This window comes from Nycticebus coucang, chromosome 2 (assembly GCF_027406575.1).
Source record: "Nycticebus coucang isolate mNycCou1 chromosome 2, mNycCou1.pri, whole genome shotgun sequence".
Lineage (NCBI taxonomy): Eukaryota > Metazoa > Chordata > Mammalia > Primates > Lorisidae > Nycticebus > Nycticebus coucang.
Genome location: NC_069781.1, coordinates 182029259 through 182040397, shown reverse-complemented (window position 1 = coordinate 182040397; position 11139 = coordinate 182029259). Strand labels below are relative to the sequence as shown.

At 47.8% G+C, this 11139-nt stretch overlaps 1 long non-coding RNA gene across 1 annotated transcript; it reads right to left on the bottom strand.

Annotated features, from left to right (window-relative positions):
* Positions 1–2033: 2033 nt before the first annotated feature.
* LOC128568172 (uncharacterized) lies at positions 2034–10627 on the bottom strand. Its single transcript, XR_008375004.1, has 3 exons — positions 10489–10627; positions 9642–9768; positions 2034–4101 (listed from the first exon to the last, which is right to left on the bottom strand). It is a non-coding gene; the product is annotated as an uncharacterized LOC128568172 (long non-coding RNA).
* Positions 10628–11139: the final 512 nt, after the last annotated feature.

The following is an 11139-nucleotide window of genomic DNA, read 5'->3' as shown; positions in this document are numbered from 1 at the left end:
AGGACCCCCTCCTGACCTTGCTTCATCTCTGCACTTTCCAGCCAGCCCACCTGCCTCCCTCTCACTGGCTGTTAATGGCTCCCGGGCCTCACCTCCCCCAGATCTCTAACCCTAAAGTCTTTCCAACTCCACTTTCTTATCCGCCCTCCCTGCATTCCATCTGTCGCCCCTTCATCTGTCCGCTTTCTGGTTTCTCTTGCCGGGGGTGTCCCAGGCACCCAGTCCTGAGTTATCATCTCCTTCCGGGCCTCAGCCCCTCTACTTTGATGCTGAAGAGGTGTAAGGTCGCTGCAGGCCCCAGCAGGGAACAAAACCAGGCTTCCCGGGCTCTGATTGATTAATGGAAGCCTTGTGGCCTGGGAGGGCGTGTTCCACCCCACCGCGCACCCCACCTGGAGTCCAGACCCCCTGCAGACCTCCCGCCTGATGCTTTTCACTCACACGCTCCCTGCCAGCACCAAGCACAGTGAATCTTCAGCCTCTTTTTCTTAGGTTTTCTCTGGTTGCGGATATCAAGGTTCAGGTGGAAGGTGGGGGAGTCAGAACCCAACCTCAGGACCCTCAGTTCCCTTGGTGTGGCCATTTGCCACTTCCCTGTGGGTCTGTTCAGTGTCCATCTGCAGGGCCACTGTCCCTCCCGGCAGTCTGCACAGTGGGTAGCAGTGTCCGCTAAGAAGGAGGGTTCAGGAAGGGGATTGTGAGATGCACCTGGAACACGCCTGGCCCTGTGTGTTCCTGCACGGGGCCCCTACCCAGCCTGCTCCTTGGTGCATTACAGACACATCTGAGGGGTGATTCATTTGCTCCTCTCAGTACCATCCAGTGGGACTTAAAGGCAGGAGCCAGCCTGAGTCTCCACAGTGGTCTGAGCTGAAAGATAAACTGCGCCTCTGTTGTGCTGGGGGAGGGGATGCAGTTTCCCAGGCAAGGTCCCTGGGGGAGATTCAGCTGTAGGGAGGGATCTGATGTGTCTTCTGGCAATGCTGGAGGGACATTACCAGCCACTTCAGAGCCATCAGATGGGTCTGTCCGGTGGTGTCCTGTTCCAGCCTGTTCATCAGGTCATCAGATGATTAAAATAATAAAGAAGTGGACAAAAATATCAACTCATATTTTCAAAGTACCTTTTATTCCAAAGACCACTTCCAAGGGTGAAAGAAGAAAGACAGGTGGTCGATAATTTGCTTCCCCAAGTTCACAGCTTACACCGCAGCTTGGGTAGCATCTGAACCAGTTTCCTTAAAGGCTGACTTAGAGGTGGCTCTCAGCCCTGTCCCCATGTGCCAGAAAGACTTAATGACTTAAGAGGAGGCTTCTTGAGAGGTGCAAAGAATCTCATTGTTGGGACAAGCCTTAGCGCTTTTCACTTAGGAGAAAATGCAGAACAGAAACAAAGGCGTTCCCACGGTCATGCAGAAGGTGGGAATAGACAGCCGATCTCCCACCTCACTCACCTCGGAGGAGACCACAAACCCCAGCTCAAAACTGGCTCGCAAATCATGCATGTGTCTTGAGAGTGGAGAGGGCTGACGAACATGGGGAAGGGGGGATTTCATATTCCAAATGATTTTTTTTTCTTTTGAACGTAGACATCTGGTGTCCTATAAATAAAATTCAAAATATAAATATTGTAAAGCCCATTAGAGAGTGGTTTTACGTTTGGTGAGAGCACGGGTCAGCTGCTAGCCCACTGCACCGTGGTGGGAAAACATCACCCCACACGTGGGTGTTCTGGACTCCAGCAGCCGCCCATGTCCCCGTGGAGGCCGTGCCGCGCCGTGTCCTACGAATAAACATTAAAACATGGGTCAATTGTCGTATATTTATTATGTTGCATGAATGGTTTTAAATAGCTGCCTGAAAACCTTTCTGCTTTCATTTTATACGTGGGGAAAAGAATACTCTGTGGAGGGAGAGAAACACACTTCTTGTTGTGAGAACACAAATTCCTGTGCTCACTGCTCAAGCCTCAGGACACGCACGGGGCCAGATTCTAAGATCAGTTTTTAAATGCGCTTCGAAAGACATTTTCCGTTTGAGACGTATTAAACACAAGCTTTATTTAATAATGCTCCATTTGACTTATCCAATTTAAATATTTGCTCTGATCAGCCATCACTTGATTCTGGCTTCGCTTAAGGCCGAGGAATAATTTCTGCGGCTTATTTTTCTTCGGTGCCAGGTTGATTCTGGAGGCAGAGTGACTGCTCTCAAGTTCCCTTCATTTCTCTTACCCGTGCTGCGGGTGGAAAGGGACAGAGCCATGAAACCCTCTACCCAGGGCTGCTTCATACTTGCCCTTGTGTCTGTCTGGCTGAATTCAGAAAACAGCATTTAGAAGACTCCTCCTCAGCAGAGAACTATACGGAGAGGTTTTTGTTTTTAAAGGAGAACATTAGAAGAGAAAGAAATTCCCAAAATTCCTAAAATGAACCTTTTTTATTTTATTATTTTTTATTTTTCTTTTTTGAGACAGAGTCTCTCTGTTGCCCTCAGTAGAGTGCTGTGGTGTCACAGTTCACAGCAACCTCCAACTCTCGGGCTTAAGCAAGTCTCCTGTCTCAGCCTCCCAAGTAGCTGGGACTACAGGTGCCTGCCACAACGCTCGGCTATTTTTTTGCTGTTGTTGCTGTAGTTGTCATTGTTTAGCTGGCCTGGGCTGGTTCGAACCTACCAGCCTTGGTGCATGTGGCTGGAGCCGTAATACGGGCGCCGAGCCTATAGTGATCCTTTTTTTGTGTGTGGTTTTTGGCCGAGGCTGGGTTTGAACCGGCCACCTCCGGCATATGGGACCAGCACCCTACTTCTTGAGCCACAGGCGCTGCCCTTGGTGACCCTTTTTGAGATACGTTCTCCTGTCTTCCCTCGGCTTTTCCCCCATTTGGGGATTTTTCTAACAATGGTGACCACTAAAAGATTGTCCACTAGGACCCAAGGATTTTAAGACAATGAAATACTAAGACAATAAAATATTTTCATATTTTAGTTCAGTATGTTTTAAAAGAGGGAACGCCACTTCTATTTCTTCTAAATTTGGAAACATTTTGTAGGGATCCTTCGGTTTCCATTATTACCATTGTTCTGAATATTTAAGAAACAAATCTTGAATTTTATCTTTGCATGCTGCCTTCAAAGTCAGCCACCTTGAAGTGCCAGATCCCCTCCCCTCCACCCCGAGGTATCATAGAGTCGTTCATAACACATGAACGCCTGACAGCTTCACTCCCGGTACCAGCCCAGAGAAATCCACTCAGTGGTGAGGGTGGCGGGGACACTGTCCCCATCTGAGCAACCTCCATAAAGGGGCTCTGCTCCCAGACTGGGAGGAGGGGGTCTTTTCAGTGAAAGGGGCATTTATCAGTGCTGGACCAGTGCCTGGTTTACGGGTCCTGGTGCAGGGAGGGAGGATGCCGCCCCACCCCGCCTGCAACCAGAGCCCCTTTGGGGCCTGAAGTGTTTACTGGCAGGGTGATTTACACCCTCCAGGTGTTCGTTGGGGAAACATCTCAGCTCTGAGCTGACCAGTGATCGCAGGGGATTTGCAGACTCTGGCATTTTCCTATTCATAAGGGTCCAGGGGCCAAAAAGACATTTTAAAAAACCCTGTCTCAGAGCAGGTTCCTTTCCTGTGATTTTCACCGTGTCAGCCGAACTGCCCAGCGCTGCCCCGTGGGGGAGACGCATGTGGCTGGAACTGTCCTGCTCCTCCGACCTCTCGTCAGATGAATTTCTTCTGCCAGCTCCTGCTCTTCAGCCTTGTGGTGGCCCTGTAGGCCCTCAGCCGGGTGTCCCCTCTGCTGGTCCAGCACCCCTGGGGCTTTCAAAAGGGTCCTGCTAAGAGGTTTCTGTTCTTAACGGACAATGGGAGTCCGGCGGCACAGATGCGTTGCAGAGCTCAGCCTCTTTTCACCACGCCCGAGCATCTGCCTCTGCTGGGTGCTTACATTTTAAGGGATTCATTTTTTCAGGACCGACTTTCTCAAGAGCACCACATTCTGCTGTTTTTGCTCACATTCCAACGCCGGAACAGTGTTACTACCGCTGTTGCTCTGTCGCTGGGCGTCCCTGACACCTGCAGACTTCAGCACTCGGAATGCTGAGCTAAAACACAACCCGAGAAATAAAAACGGCTTTTTTGCTTGTTAAAGAAAATATATTTTAAAATTTGTCTTATCATAGCCATCCCACTCCCGTTTAAAGGCGTTTGGACATTTATTGTATACCCACGTTTACGCTTGTACTAATCTTTTCTTCAGCTACTGATGAGAAAGAAAACAAATATATTTTTGCCTCATAGAAATACGTGTGTATACATATATATGTATAAATTGGAGGCAAGGTGAGGAGTCTTACAGGAACATTTTATAAAAGATATGTTGTATGTGTTTTCGTTTTTACAAAAAAAAAAAAAAAAATCCACCCTCTTCCGTGATCTAGAAAATACTAGGCTGATCTTAAGTGCACATTTCCACTTAGCTGGTTTTCTCTCCTTGATGAAATTCCCCAAGAATAGTTCTTTTGCTCCCTTGCAAAATCTGTGGACATAAAGCATTTGGTCAAATGCAGACAAGTTATTTGCCAGTTTTAGCAAATAATATCAGTTCTTCTGCCTTGTATGCTACACTTTAAAATTTTTTTGAGCCAATGACTTGAATACTAACAAATTCACTTAAGCATTCAAACTTCCCCTTTCTCCCCAGACTATAAATATATAAACCTCCCCGACATAGAAAAAAATATCATCGATTTGCCGAACCAAACAGGGACGCGTTTTCACCAGCAGCAACTGTGGAAAACTGTCAGCCCTGGAGCAAGGAAGAAAGAATCCAGCAATAAGACAAAAACTGTAATTTCCAAGCATTAGGTCGAAGCCCTTTCAAGAGATTGTGAACTCGCAGGGAAGTGAACGGCTGTGTTCTGTGAGCACGCATGGCCTAACGTTGAGAACATGGAAATTATCACGCCGACCAAAGAAAATTCAGTATCAAAAAGAAGAATTTTTGCCCTTCCTATAGACTTATGAACTATGTGCATCTGTGATCTTTATTCTTCATCTAATAAGATGCCTCAACAGACCTCCATTTGTGCAGAAGACACAAGAAAATATGTGTGATCCACTCTGTTCTGGAGTATTACCGGAGAGTGTTCAATTCCCAAACACACCGACGTAGCTAAGAGCACAATGTAACTAAACTACCAGTTCATTTATCTTAATTTCACTGGAGCTGTCCCCAAAAAGCAGGTGACTATTGAGAAAAAAATTTTTTTATTCGAAATAACAAAGAAGATAAAAATTAATGTCATTCCATGAGGTCTGAACATTTGAAGGCACGAGAGAGTTAGCCAGGGCCTGGTAAATGGCTAAACAGATTAGTAGCCTTACTTTTCAACATATAAACATCTGAAACCCGTTTCCTGTTTAAGAAAAAAAAAGTCTAGGTGGATAACCTCGGGCACTTTTTTTTGATTAACAAATGTGAATTGTACATCATGGCGGTGGAAAAAAAATGGTCCACGCTTGGTGGTCTTTCTACAGTCTGTATATGGGAGAGAGAGAAAAAAATACAAAAATAAACGTTACCTTCTCACTTTCAGGGTGGGCAATGCCATTTCTGCAGCCGTCCAGGGCTCTGGCAAATGTTAAAGCTGTCACTGCAGACAGAATCCCCATGGTCTGTGTGCCTCGATAGAGTCCGAAGAAAAACATTCCTTGCATTCCTGGTGCTTGGTCCTATCTCCAGGCCTTGGACGCGGCCTGCAGGCCGGGGTCACCCCGTTGATGGCCTAGGCCACGGCTAATCTAAACCCATGCCTTCCCCAGCCAGCCCTGCAGCAGCGTAAAACTGTGACCAATTTGCTTCCTTAGCCTAGAGGAGGCAGCAAGTTGATTCTCAACCCTTAAGGACGGAGTACCAGCTGCGTTTCGTTCCACCGAAAAGAGCTTAGCGGTTCTGGCACATTCTGACAAGATACATTTTGTAGGGCTTACGCTAAAATTTGATATTGGAAGTTGGGATTCCAATTTTATGTCGCCAATGATAACAATAGCAGCTGGGGGCCTGTAAGAAATATGTGTGTTCCTTCTATTTAAGAGTTACATAATAAAAGCTATCTATGTCAAACACCTTATAAGGGAAAGACTTCGCCTGAATGTCGATATAATGTATAATACTTCTTCAAAGTTAGATGGGACCAAAAAAAAATCCATTATCATAGTTAGATGGGACAAAAAATAATCCATGTATTATTTTCGGTTTGGACTATGAGATAAGTAGGGGCTTTACAAATCTTAAATAAGCATTTCCTTGTTTTAATTTACAAATTCATGGAGTGACCTTTATTCGATACCGTTTCTGCATTAAAAAAATATTGATGCATCATTTTTGTTTTTTCAAATCCTTCTGATGAAAGTACACAGAAGGGCACGATTTTACCTCGTTTGTTTGATTTTTATAATTTCCAGGCGTGCCGTAAAAGCATTCACTGGCCCTTATAAGCCGGTGGCTTCTTTTGTTTTCTGAAAACGATTGTGGTTTTGGAGAGTCACTGGCCGACCATAACGTTCCTAATTCTGATGAAGAAAGGAAAATCTTTCCCAGCAAAGGAGCAGCGTCACCAGCTCAAGGCGGCCCCGGCAGCCACAGGTCAGGGGCCTTCCAATCCTCCCAAGCTTGTCCGACAACACCATCACACCAGATCATGTTTTCTGAGGAAGGGACCCCACCACCACCAAGCTGATAAAGACGCTTGCTCTCACCAGATGCCCTGTCAGGGGCCTGCCCAGAAACCCTAGCTCCCTTCTTTATCTCTTCTGCTCGGACAAAGAGCAGAGCAGAGCCTAATTGAGACAAGGAGAAAAACCCCAATTAGCAAAGCCACGGTCTCTCCCACACCCACACGTGTGGGTTCAGCTCCCTCTCTCCAGTGTGACACGGGCTAAGGAGAAAGCCCCGCCGAGAGGTGGCACGCACAGTCAGCTGGACGTTCTGTGTCCCCGTGCCAGCCCAACTTCCCCGCAGCAGGGGTGGCAGCCTCTCTTGGGAAACACAGAAGTCGCAGCAACACACGCAAACCCCACTCCTTCTAAGGACCCGCTGGAACCAACCGATGTCAACTTAAACCCAGCAAAACGCAAGTGTCATTTCTTTTCTTTTCTTTTTTTTTTTTTTGGTCACAATTTGAATGCAACAGCTCTAAGCAAATCCAATCTCAAAAAGTAACTTACGAAGCTGCTCCTTTCTCTTGTCAGAAAATTGCTTCAGCCTGAATGAAAGGCAATTTCCTTTTCTTTTATAACAAGAGGACCACCCATCTCACTCTGTCTCTTCCTCCAGTTTTGCCACTAAATACTGGCCCTTATAAAAGAAATGCTGTCAATTGCCAGGATATTTACTAGTCTGAATTTTTTTTTCTTTTTTTTTTTTTTTTTATTGTTGGGGATTCATTGAGGGTACAATAAGCCAGGTTACACTGATTGCATTTGTTAGGTAAAGTCCCTCTTGCAATCATGTCTTGCCCCCATAAAGTGTAACACACCCCAAGGCCCCACCCTACTAGTCTGAATTTTATGTTGGTTGTGTGATTACCGACAGAGAGGACACTGCTCCAGGTAAGGACACCCAGGTAGGAAGTTCATCTAAAAACTGTATGAAAATGGGAAACAAAAACAGGATGGCCCAGAGACCCCTGCGGGGTCACACCTGACACACTAGCTCTGTTACGTTGCCTCCGTGTCTCCCCACGACCTGGACACGTTGTCTTCACTGGGAGAAGGTAGCGGTAGAGCGGTAGGCAACAGCGTTTGCCTTAGTAACAGCCTCACGGAGGCTTGCAGGAGGTGGGGGGGTCCACTGTTACCTTTTTTCATTGTCTCAGGTGGAAAGCTCCTTTGCCCCTCTCCTCCAGAGCAAACCCAGGAAGGCAGGGAGCATCATTACCTTCATTTTGTAGATGAGGAAACTGAGGCAAAGAGAGGCCAACCCAATGCTGAAAACCAAACCCCTAGATAGTGACAAAGTGACTGCATTTGGAGCAAAAGCCGGGCTGTCTCCCCCGAGCTGTGGTAACAGGAGGTAAATGTGGGCGGTAAAATCCCTGATCACACTGCCTGGGGTCAAGCCCCAGCCCCCCACCTGGGGGGATATGAACCTATTCTGAGCCTTAGTGTGCTCATCTGTGAAACGGGGATAGCAGTGTCCCCTCCGACACACACAGAGAGCTGTGACAGGGATTTTGTAAAACAAGGCATGAAGAGCATCCGTCCCATCAGAAGCATCCAGCAGATGCCAGGTGCAGCGGAGAGGTCTGCGGTGTCCACATACCCGGGCTAATCCTATTCCCCGTCACTACAGGCTCACAGACTGCAACACTTGCTTCAAAAATTCGTCTAGGGGTGGCGCCTGTGGCTCAGTGAGTAGGGCGCCGGCCCCATATGCTGAGGGTGGCGGGTTCAAACCCAGCCCCTGCCAAACTGCAACGAAAAAATAGCCGGGCGTTGTGGCGGGCACCTGTAGTCCCAGCTGCTCGGGAGGCTGAGGCAAGAGAATCGCGTAAGCCCAAGAGTTAGAGGTTGCTGTGAGCCGTGTGACGCCACGGCACTCTACCCGAGGGCGGTACAGTGAGACTCTGTCTCTACAAAAAAAAAAAAAAAAAAGAAAAGAATTCGTCTGGAAGCCCGGCCACATTCCCAACTGCCCAGAGAGCAAAGCTGGTGGGGCAGTGCTGTGTGGCCTCCCAGCAGCCAGGGCTTAGCCAGGCAGACCCATGTCCAGCTAGCAGCAGATGGCCTCAGGTGCCCCACACGCCAGCCCTCCCAGGGATGGACCCTGGCTTCCCTGTGGGAGTTTGAATCCTGAAACAGAGTCACCCGAGTGATGGCACAGGAGACCCAGCCAGCTCACTGGCCACCCACCAGCCTTTGGGCCACCCTGGCCGCCCTCTGCTTTCTGTTGGATCTGTTTGGATGGCAAACCCTTCAGGGAGGCCTCCTCCACACTCTTCAAAGCCCCACCCAGCCGTTGCCCTTCAAACCCTGTGTTGATGGCTCACAATGAGCCACAGAAACAATAAACAGCCCGGCGCCCTGAAGCCAGAGCCGGCTCCACTTGAGGCCGTGGGGACTTCCTCACTGCAGGAGCCTGCCCTGCCTTGGAGGCCAGGCTTCACAGTCCTTGGGCACTTGAGAGCCAGCCCCGTGGACCTGGTTCAAATCCCACTTCTGCCTCCAAGGAGCTGTGCTTGCTCAGGCGAGTAGTTTGCCCTCTCTCGATCCCAGTGTCCCAGTCCATATTTACAGGGAATGGGAGGAAACAGCCACAGAGGTACGTGAAGTGCTGGTTTATAATTCCTGATCAAGAGCAATCACTGTGCTGCTGTTTAACCCAGGAAACAAAAAGAAGATACCCAACTTTGTTGAGAACAACGATTTGTTGTTTAAAGTAGGATGCCTACTCAATAGTAAGGAAAGTGAGAAAAAAAGCAAATCGCCAAACCCTGCCCTCAGAGCGCAGGCTGGTCTGCAGGTTTTCTTCCCACCTTTCTCCTTTGCTAAATGAAATCCTAAACCACCGAAAACTCACTTTGCTGTAAACAAACACGCTGGTCTGGGTGGCATGAGGCCGTTCTTATATTTAAGTACTTACACGCTCATAATTAAAATGATGTCAGTATTGGGAAATACTTGCTGGGCGAGGGCCACAGCTGCACCCGGGACCTCACCCGACAAACACAAATGTTGTAACTTAGTGAGGCTTGTACCATCATATTAATCTGAAATATAATAAATAAATAAAATTTTTTTAAAAGACAAAAAATATTTTGCAAATATAAAAACTTGAAAAATACCGTGGTAGGGTAGTGGGTGGGTTTTTTTCCCCCTTTTCTGTGATACCTCTTTTGTTAATGTCTTGTATTTTTTCTTCCTAACTTTTTCCGTGAGTGTCTTGTTATATAAATGCAGTCTTATACTCCACACCTCCCTGCCAATGTGCTCTCGTGGGGACACATTTCTCCCTATTTGGGGACATTTAACATTGTTTCAGTTTATCTCCTTAACAGGAATATTTTGCCCATACAACTTCTTATCATATATTGATTTCTTTCTTTGGGATAGATTTCCAGTAATGAAAAAACAGAGCAAAGGGATCGGCATCTGGTGACCCTTGACAGATTTTGATGTCACTTATTAAGGAGCCGCCTCCCCCAGAGGACAGAAACTCCTACACCCTGGGAGCTCTCGAAGGTCAAAGGTCAGTGGAAATGACCCGACAGTCTTTGCCTCCGAGCTGAGGAACCTGCGTTACCTTGTGCGGAGAAGTGGACCTCATGAGAGAACTTGTGGTTTGTAATTGTCACAAGTCCTTTGGGGAAAATAGCTTTAAGGACGAGATTAGCATTAAGGGAATTATTTACAGAGAATGGGAGGAAACATTTCTGCTAATTAAGAACCACACAAAAAACTAGAAAAGGGAAGGACATGCATTGCCTTACCAAGATAAGAACAGAGGACGGTCCCCAACCACGTCGGTGGTGGAGGGAGATTCTCAGAGCAGGTCGCAGGCTGCGGAGCTGCTCAGCACCCTGGGATTCACCCGGTCCAGATTCTCCCACACAACAAGCTCGGGAACCCCCAGGGGTCCGGCCAAAGTGCAGATTCAGATCCTGCAGCCTGCATGGGGCTGAGGTCGTTCATCATTAACCAGCACTGGGCGAGGGGGTGGGGGGAGCGAGGTTTCTGGTCCAGGGACGACCAGGGCTTAGACCAGAACAATTACTGATGTAACTTGGTGGTTGTGGCTCTCTGATGCCTTGTTTGAGAAGGATTTGAAGCAACAGTCCTTAACTTGACTTTAGAACCACCAGGGGAGATAGTTTTTTGAAAACCCCACACATAGGTCGCACCCCAGGCTAACTGAACCAGAATCTTTGTGGGGTGATGACTGGTACCAGAATTGCTTCAAAGCTCCCAGGGAAACCCAATGTGCAGCTGGGGCTGAGAACAGGTGATTCAGATGCTGCATAAGGGCCGGGCAGAAGGGAGCAGAAAGGTGAACTAGTGATATCGACCAGGAGGAAGGCATGGGCAGTGTGCTGAGAGGGCTGTTACGGACCTGTCAGATGACAGAGGGCAAGGGACGCACC